Source organism: Aegilops tauschii, chromosome 7 (genome assembly GCF_002575655.3).
Source record: "Aegilops tauschii subsp. strangulata cultivar AL8/78 chromosome 7, Aet v6.0, whole genome shotgun sequence".
Lineage (NCBI taxonomy): Eukaryota > Viridiplantae > Streptophyta > Magnoliopsida > Poales > Poaceae > Aegilops > Aegilops tauschii.
In genome coordinates, this window is record NC_053041.3 from 189,345,121 (window position 1) to 189,354,711 (window position 9,591).

Consider the following 9,591-nt stretch of genomic DNA (forward strand, 5'->3'; position numbering starts at 1 on the left):
ATGCGTTACTTTGTTCTTATGAACTTAATACTCTAGATGCGCTGGATAGCGGATGCGTGGAGTAATAGTAGTAGATGCAGAATCGTTTCGATCTATTTGTCACGGACGTGATGCCTATATACATGATCATGCCTAGATATTCTCATAACTATGCGCCTTTCTATCAATTGCTCCACAGTAATTTGTTCACCCACCGTAAACACTTATGCTCTTGAGAGAAGCCACTAGTGAAACCTATGGCCCCGGGTCTCTTTTCTATCATATTATATCTCTTTTATTTACATCGCATCTCGTTTACTATTTTGCAATCTTTACTTTTCAATCTATACAACAAAAATACCAAAAATATTTATCTTATTATCTCTATCATATCTCACTTTTGCAAGTGGCCGTGAAGGGATTGACAACCCCTTTATCGTGTTGGTTGCAAGGTTCTTATTTGTTTGTGCAGGTACTAGGCGACTTGCATGTAACCTCCTACTGAGGGAAATACTTACGCTACTTTGCTGCATCACCCTTTCCTCTTCAAGGGAAAACCAACGCATGCTCAAGAGGTAGCAGCGTGCCCCCCATAGGGAAGGAGTCCGAATTGGACTAGGGGAGGGGGCAGCGCCCCCCTTACCTCCCCCTCTCTTTCTTTCCCCCTTTTCCCCTCTGGTAAAAGGAAAGGGGGCCGAATCCTACTAGAAGCCCTAGTAGGACTCCTCCTGCTTGGAGCGCGCCTAGGGCCGGCCTCCTCCCCCTTCCTCCTTTACATACGTTGGGAGGGGGCGCCTACAACACACATCAATTGCTCCAAGCCGTGTGCGGCGCCCCCCTCCACAGTATACGCCTCCGGTCATATTCACGTAGTGCTTAGGCGAAGCCCTGCGCGGATCACTTCACCATCACCATCACCATGCCGTCGTGCTGACGGAACTCTCCCTCAACCTTTGCTGGATCAGGAGTTCGAGGGACATCATCGATCTGAACGTGTGTAGAACTTGGAGGTGCCGTACGTTCGGTGCTTGATCGGCCGGAATGAGAAGAAGTTCGACTACATCAACCGTGTTGTCAAACGCTTCCGCTTTCGGTCTATGAGGGTACGTGGACACACTCTCCCCCTCTTGTTGCTATTCATCTCCTAGATAGATCTTGCGTGAGCGTAGGAATTTTTTTAAAATTGCATGCTACGTTTCCCAACTATGGTATCAGAGCCAGGTCTATGCGTAGATGATATGCATGAGTGGAACACAAAGAGTTATGGGCGGTGATAGTCATACTGCTTACCACCAACGTCTTATTTTTATTCGGCGGTATTGTTGGATGAAGCGGCCCGGACCAACCTTACATGACCACGTTCATGAGACCGGTTCCACCGACAGACATGCAACTAGTTTTGCATAAAGGTGGCTGGCGGGTGTCTATTTCTCCAACTTTAGTTGAATCGAATTTGACTACGGCCGGTCCTAGTTGAAGGTTAAAACAACAAACTTGACAAAACTCCGTTGTGGTTTTGATGGGTAGGTAAGAACGGTTCTTGCTAGAAGCCCGTAGTAGCCACGTAAAACTTGCAACAACAAAGTAGAGCACGTCTAACTTGTTTTTGCAGGGCATGTTGTGATGTGATATGGTCAAGACATGATGCGATATACGTTGTTGTATGAGATCATGTTTTGTAAAAGTTATCGGCAACTGGAAGGAGCCTTATGGTTGTCGCTTTATTGTATGAAATGCAAACGCCATGTAATTGCTTTACTTTATCACTATGCATTAGCGATAGTTGTAGAAGCAATAGTTGGCGAGACGACCACGATGCTATGATGGAGATCAAGGTGTCAAGCCGGTGACGATGGAGATCATGACGGTGCTTTAGAGATGGAGATCAAAAGCACAAGATGATGATGGCCATATCATGTCACATATTTTGCTTAGTACGGCGGTAGCATTATAAGATGATCCCTTACTAAAATTTCAAGGTATAAGTGTTCTCCCTGAGTATGCACCGTTGCGATAGTTCGTCGTGCCGAGACACCACATGATGATCGGGTGTGATAATCTCTACATTCACATACAATGGGTGCAAGACAGTTTTGCACATGCGGAATACTCAGGTTAAACTTGACGAGCCTAGCATGTACAGACATGGCCTTGGAACACATGAGACCGAAAGGTCGAACATGAATCATATAGTTGATATGATCAAAGATGTTCACCATTGATGACTACTCCATCTCACGTGATGATCGGACATGGTTTAGTTGATTTGGATCACGTGATCATTTAAATTACTCAAGGGATGTCTATCTAAGTGGGAGTTCTTAAGTAATATGATTAATCGAACTTAACTTATCATGAACTTAGTCCTAATAGTATTTGCATATCTATGTTGTAGATCAATAGCTCGCGATATAGCTCCCCGTTTATTTTTGATATGTTCCTAGAGAAAAATAAGTTGAAAGATGATAGTAGCAATGAAACGGACTGTGTCCATGGTCTAAGGATTATCCTAATTGCTGCACAGAAAAATTATGTCCTTGATGCACCGCTAGGTGAAAACCTATTGCAGGAGGAGATGTAGACGTTATGAACGTTTGGCAAGCTCGGTATGATGACTACTCGATAGTTTTGTGCACCATGCTTTACGGCTTAGAACCGGGACTTCAAATATGTTTTGAATGCCACGGAGCATATGAGATGTTCCAAGAGCTGAAATTGTGATTTTAGACTCATGCCCGAATCGAGAGGTATGAGACCTCTGACAAGTACTTTGCCTATAAGATGGAGTAGAATAGCTCAACCAGTGAGCATGTGCTCAGAATGTCTGGGTACTACAATCACTTGAATCTAGTGGGAGTTAATCTTCCAGATAAGATAGTGATTGACAGAGTTCTCAAGTCACTATCACCAAGCTACTAGAACTTTGTGATGAACTATAATATGCAAGGGATGACTAAAATGATTCCCGAGCTCTTCGCGATGCTGAATTCAGTGAAGGTAGAAATCAAGAAAGAGCATCAAGTGTTGATGATTAACAAGACCACTAGTTTCAAGAAAAAGGGCAAGGGAAAGAAAGGAAACTTCAAGAAGAATGACAAGCAAGTTGCCACTCCCGTGAAGAAGCCCAAAGCTAGACCTAAGCCTGAAACTGAGTGCTCCTACTGCAAAGGGAATGGTCACTGGAAGCAGAACTACCCCAAATACTTGGCGGGTAAGAAGGATGGCAAAGTGAACAAAGGTATATTTGATATACATGTTATTGATGTGTACTTTACTAGTGTTCATAGTAACCCCAGGGTATTTTATACCGGTTTAGTTGCTAAGATTAGTAACTCGAAACAGAGTTGCAAAAATGAACAGAGACTAGTTAAGGGCGAGGTGACGATGTGTGTTGGAAGTGATTCCAATGTTGATAAGATCACCATCACACACTCCCTCTACCTTCGGGATTAAGTGTTGGACCTAAATAAATTTTATTTGGTGTTTGCGTTGAGCATGAATATGTTGGATCATGTTTATTGCGATACGGTTATTCATTTAAGTCAGAGAATAATTGTTGTTCTGTTTACATGAATAAAACCTTCTATGGCCATACACCCAATGTAAATGGTTTATTGAATCTCGATCGTAGTGATAAATATATTCATAATATTGATGCCAAAAGATGCAAAGTTGATAATGATAGTGCAAGATATTTGTGGCACTGTCGTTTAGGTCATATTGGTGTAAAGCGCATAAAGAAACTCCATACGGATGGATTTTTGGAATAACTTGATTATGAATCATTTGATACTTGTGAACCATGCTTCATGGGCAAGATGACTAAAACTCCATTCTCCAGAACAATGGAGCGAGCCAATGACTTATTGGAAATAATACATACCGATGTATGCGGTCCGATGAGTGTTGAGGCACGCGACGGGTATCGTTATTTTCTGACCTTTATAGATGATTTGAGCAGATATGGGTATATCTACTTAATGAAACACAAGTCTGAAACATTTGAAAAGTTCAAGGAATTTCAGAGTGAAGTGGAGAATCATCGTAACAAGAAAAATAGTTTCTACGATCTGATCGCAGAGGTAAATATTTGAGTTACGAGTTTGACCTTCATTTAAAACAATGTGTAATAGTTTCATAACTCACGCCACCTGGAACACCACAGAGTAATGGTGTGTCCGAATGTCGTAACCGCACTTCATTAGATATGGTGCGATCTATGATGTCTCTTACCAATTTACCACTATCATTTTGGGGTTATGCATTAGAGACAGCTACATTCACGTTAAATAGGGCACCGTCTAAGTCCGTTGAGACGACACCCTATGAACTATGGTTTGGCAAGAGACCTAAGTTGTCGTTTCTTAAAGTTCGGGGTTGCGACACTTATGTCAAAAGGCTTCAGCCTGATAAGCTCGAACCCAAATTGGAGAAGTGCATCATCATAGGATACCCTAAGGAAACAATTGGGTACACCTTCTACCACAAAACCGAAGGCAAGATATTTGTTGCCAAGAATGGACACTTTCTGGAGAAGGAGTTTCTCTCGAAAGAAGTGAGTGGGAGGAAAGTAGAACTTGATGAGGTAACTATACCTTCTCTCGAATTGGAAAGTAGCTCATCATAGAAAAACCATTCTCGTGATGCCTACACCAACTAGAGAGGAAGCTAATGATGATGATCATGAAACTTCAGATCAAGTTACTACCGAACCTCGTAGGTCAACCAGAACACGTTCCGCACCAGAGTAGTACGGTAATCCTGTTCTACAAGTCATGTTACTAGACCATGACGAACCTACGAACTATGAAGAAGCTATGATGAGCCCAGATTCCGATAAATGGCTTGAGGCCATGAAAACTAAGATAGGATCCATATATAAGAACAAAGTGTGGACTTTGGTGGACTTGCCCGATGATCGGCAAGCCATTGAGAATAAATGGATCTTCAAGAGGAAGACATACGCTGATGGTAGTGTTACTATCTAGAAAGCTCGAATTGTTGCAAAAAGGTTTTCGACAAGTTCAAGGTGTTGACTACGATGAAATTTTCTCACTCGTTATCGATGCTTAAGTCCGTCCGAATCATGTTAGCAATTGTCACATTTTATGAAATCTGGCAAACGGATATCAAAACTGCATTCCTTAATGGATTTATTAAAGAAGAGTTGTATATGATGCAACCAGAAGGTTTTGTCAATCATAAAAGTGCTAACAAAATGTGCAAGCTCCAGCGATCCATCTATGGACTGGTGCAAGCATCTCAGAATTGGATATACGCTTTGATGAGTTGATCAAAGCGTATGGTTTTATACAGACTTATGGTGAAGCCTATATTTACAAGAAAGTGAGTGGGAGCTCTGTAGCATTTCTGATATTATATGTGGATGACATATTATTGATTGGAAATGATGTAGAATTTCTTGATAGCATAAAAGGATATTTGAATAAGAATTTTTCAACGAAAGAACTTGGTGGAGCTGCTTACATATTGGGCATCAAGATCTATAGAGATAGATCAAGACGCTTGATAAGACTTTCAATGAGTACATACCTTGACAAGATTTTGAAGGAGTCAAAATGGATCAGTCAAAGAAGGAGTTCCTGCATGTATTGTAAGGTGTGAAGTTGAGTAAAGACTCAAAACCCGACCACAGCAGAAGATAAAGAGAGAATGAAAGTAATTCCCTATGCCTCGGCCATAGGTTCTATAAAGTATGCCATGCTGTGTACCAAACCTGTTGTGTACCTTGCCATGAGTTTGGCAAGGGGGTACAATAGTGATCCGGGAGTAGATCACTAGACAGCGGTCAAAATTATCCTTAGAGGACTAAGGAAATGTTTCTCGGTTATGGAGGTGATAAAGAGTTCATCGTAAAGAGTTATGTCAATGCAAGCTTTGACACTGATCTAGATGACTCTAAGTCTCAATCTAGATACGTATTGGACGTGGGAGCAATTAGCTAGAGCAGCTCCATGCAGAGCATTGTAGACATAGAAATTTGCAAAATACATACGGATCTGAATGTGGCAGACCCGTTGACTAAAATTCTCTCACAAGCAAAACATGATCACACCTTAGTACTCCTTGGGTGTTAATCACATAGCAATGTGAACTAGATTATTGACTCTAGTAACCCTTCGGGTGTTGGTCACATGATGATGTCAACTATGGGTGTTAATCACATAAAGATGTGAACTATTGGTGTTAAATCACATGGCGATGTGAACTAGATTATTGACTCTAGTGCAAGTGGGAGACTGAAGGAAATATGCCCTAGAGGCAACAATAAAGTTGTTATTTTATATTTCCTTATATCATGATAAATGTTTATTATTCATGCTAGAATTGTATTAACCAGAAACTTGATACATGTGTGGATACATAGACAAAACACAGTGTCCCTAGTAGGCCTCTACTAGACTAGCTCGTTAATCAAAGATGGTTAAGTTTCCTAACCATAGACATGTGTTGTCATTTGATGAACGGGATCACATCATTAGGAGAATGATGTGATGGACAGACCCATCCGTTAGCTTAGCAGAATGATCGTTAAGTTTTATTGCTATTGCTTTCTTGATGACTTGTACATATTCCTTTGACTATGAGATTATGCAACTCCCGGATACCGGAGGAATACCTTGTGTGCTATCAAACGTCACAACGTAACCGGGTGATTATAAAGATGCTCTACAGGTATCTCCGAAGGTGTTTGTTGGGTTGGCATAGATCGAGATTAGGATTTGTCACTCCAAGTATCGGAGAGGTATCCGTGGGCCCTCTTGGTAATGCACATCATAATAAGCCTTGCAAGCAATGTGACTAATGAGTTAGTTGTGGGATGATGCATTACAAAACGAGTAAAGAGACTTGTCGGTAACGAGATTGAACTAGGTATGAAGATACCGATGATCGAATCTCGGGCAAGTAACATACTGATGACAAAGGGAAAAATGTATGTTGTCATTGCGGTTCGACCGATAAAGATCTTTGTAGAATATGTGGGAGCCAATATGAGCATCCAGGTTCCGCTATTGGTTATTGACCGAAGAGGTGTCCCGGTCATGTCTACATAGTTCTCGAACCCGTAGGGTCCGCACGCTTAACATTCGATGACGATTTGTATTATATGAGTTATGTGATTTGGTGACCAAATGTTGTTCGGAGTCCCGGATGAGATCACGGACATGATGAGGAGTCTCAAAATGGTCGAGAGGTAAAGATTGATATATTGGATGATAGTATTCGGACACCAGAAGTGTTCCGGAGTGTATCGGGTACATATCGGAATACCGGGGGTGAGGGGTTTACCGGAACCCCCCGGGGGAAGATATGGGCCATGTGAGGGAGGCACACCAGCCCACAAAGGGGTGGCATGCCCCCACAGGGAAGGAGTCCGAATTGGACTAGGGGAGGGGGCGGATCCCCCATTCTTTCTCCCCCTCTCCCTCTCTTCCCCCCTTTCCCCTGCGGTAAAAGGAAAGGGGGGCGAATCCTACTAGAAGCCCAAGTAGGACTCCTCCTACTTGGGGCGCGCCTCGGGCCGGCCTCCTCCCCCTCCCTCCTTTATATACGTGGGGACGGGGCGCCTACAACACACATCAATTGTTCCAAGCCGTGTGCGGCGCCCCCCTCCACAGTTTAAGCCTCCGGTCATATTCACGTAGTGCTTAGGCAAAGCCCTGCGCGGATCACTTCACCATCACCGTCACCACACCATCGTGCTGACGGAACTCTCCCTCGACACTTTGCTGGATCAAGAGTTCGAGGGACATCATCGAGCTGAACGTGTGCAGAACTCGGAGGTGTCGTACGTTCGGTGCTTGATCGGTCAGAACGAGAAGAAGTTCGACTACATCAACCGTGTTGTCAAACGCTTCCACTTTCGGTCTACGAGGGTACGTGGATACACTCTCCCCCTCTCATTGATATCTCCAAGATAGATCTTGCGTGAGCGTAGGAATTTTTTTGAAATTGCATGCTACGTTTCCCAACAGCAGCCTCAAATGTTGATCCCTCCAGCTGCGTCACCAACTCCTGCATCAAGTGGATTCGCTCTGCATCATGTCCCGGAGGACCAGACAGGAGCTGCCAAGGAGGCTATGATCCAAGCTGGCTTGATGATGCAGCAGCTGAAGGAGGTGTACGAATCCAGCAAGGCTGCTTACGACGCCATTTCTGCCCTTTAGACCAATGTCTGAGTAAGTAAGATTGTAAGTTGATTTCTGATTGGATTTTCTTCATCTTGAATCTGTACACCCACTTGGTGTTTTCTTTTACTGTGTAGTTCCTCCAGTGGGGGCACGCTGAGTGCACCCACTGGGTGTAGTCCCCGAGACCCTTATCGAATGTTTAATTCGACGAGGGTCTTAGAATATGCCTGTTTGTAGCTCTTCACTTGGGCCGGTCGGGCCGTGCCGAGTGGGTAACTGATCCAGTGGGGGCACGCTGAGTGCACCCACTGGGTGTAGTCCCTGAGACCGCTGTCGACTGCGGGCAGTCGGCGGGGGTCTGAGAACAAGGTTTTTTTCGCTCGGGCCAGGCAGGCCGTACCAAGCTAGTGGGAAATTGATCCAGTGGGGGCACGCTGAGTGCACCCACTGGGTGTAGTCCCCGAGACCGCCGTTGAATGTTTGATTCGGCGGTGGTCTTAGAACTCTTCTGATAATAGCAATCTGAATTTGGTCTTCTCCACTCAGAAGTAAAGGGTCTTTCTTTTCATCAACTGAATTGTCTTTTTGTTGATCGCAGAAATCTTGTGAACTTGGGACTCAGTACGTTGCCCTGGAGAAGGAGAAGATCTAACTCCAACTTGATCTGGAACTTGCCAAGAAGAATCTGAAGGATGCTCAGGATGAAGTGAAGACTATGGGAGGTAACAGCTTACTGACGGTATGCTTTGTCGTTTCTTCTTTTTCATCCTTTGAACCGAGTGATTCCACTCGAACAGATGTGCGTAGTGAAAACCGTCAACTCCAAGCACGACTGAAGAATGTTATTTCTTTAGACACTATGAAGCAAGCGCTGGAGCGGAAGGACAATGAGTTCGCGGGGGCGCAGAAGGTGGCCTGAGAGAAGACTGAAGCCGCTGAGAGGAAGCTGGCTTTAGTCGGTAAGCTTGAGGAGGAAAATGCTACTCTAAAGGCTGGTGTTGATGAGGTGAAAAAGGAAGTTGCACTGCTGAGAGAGGAGAAAGTTGGCTTGGCTGACAAGGTGGACCAGCTCACTTGGAAGAGGGACGAGCTGGAGGATTACTTAGGGGCCTTGCAAAGAAGATGTACATCATGCTCTAAGGTATCTTTCTTCGTCCGAGTGAATCCAAAAAACTTCCACACAATATTGCTACTGACTCGAACTTTCCCTCCTTGTGCAGAGTTCTGTCAGGATTTTGAGCAGGAGACCGAACAAATCAAACCAGGCTGGGACCCCACAAAGTCACTCGTCAAAGATGAAGATGCTATGAATGTACTGCGACTTGAAGCTCGTGTCGACAGCGTCTTGGGGTATATTGGTCAATTGAAGGTGGCATTGACAAGGATAGACCAAGAGTGTGGCTAGAGGACAAACTTCAGAATGATCTTGAGTCACTGATGAATCGACTCAATGAAGTTC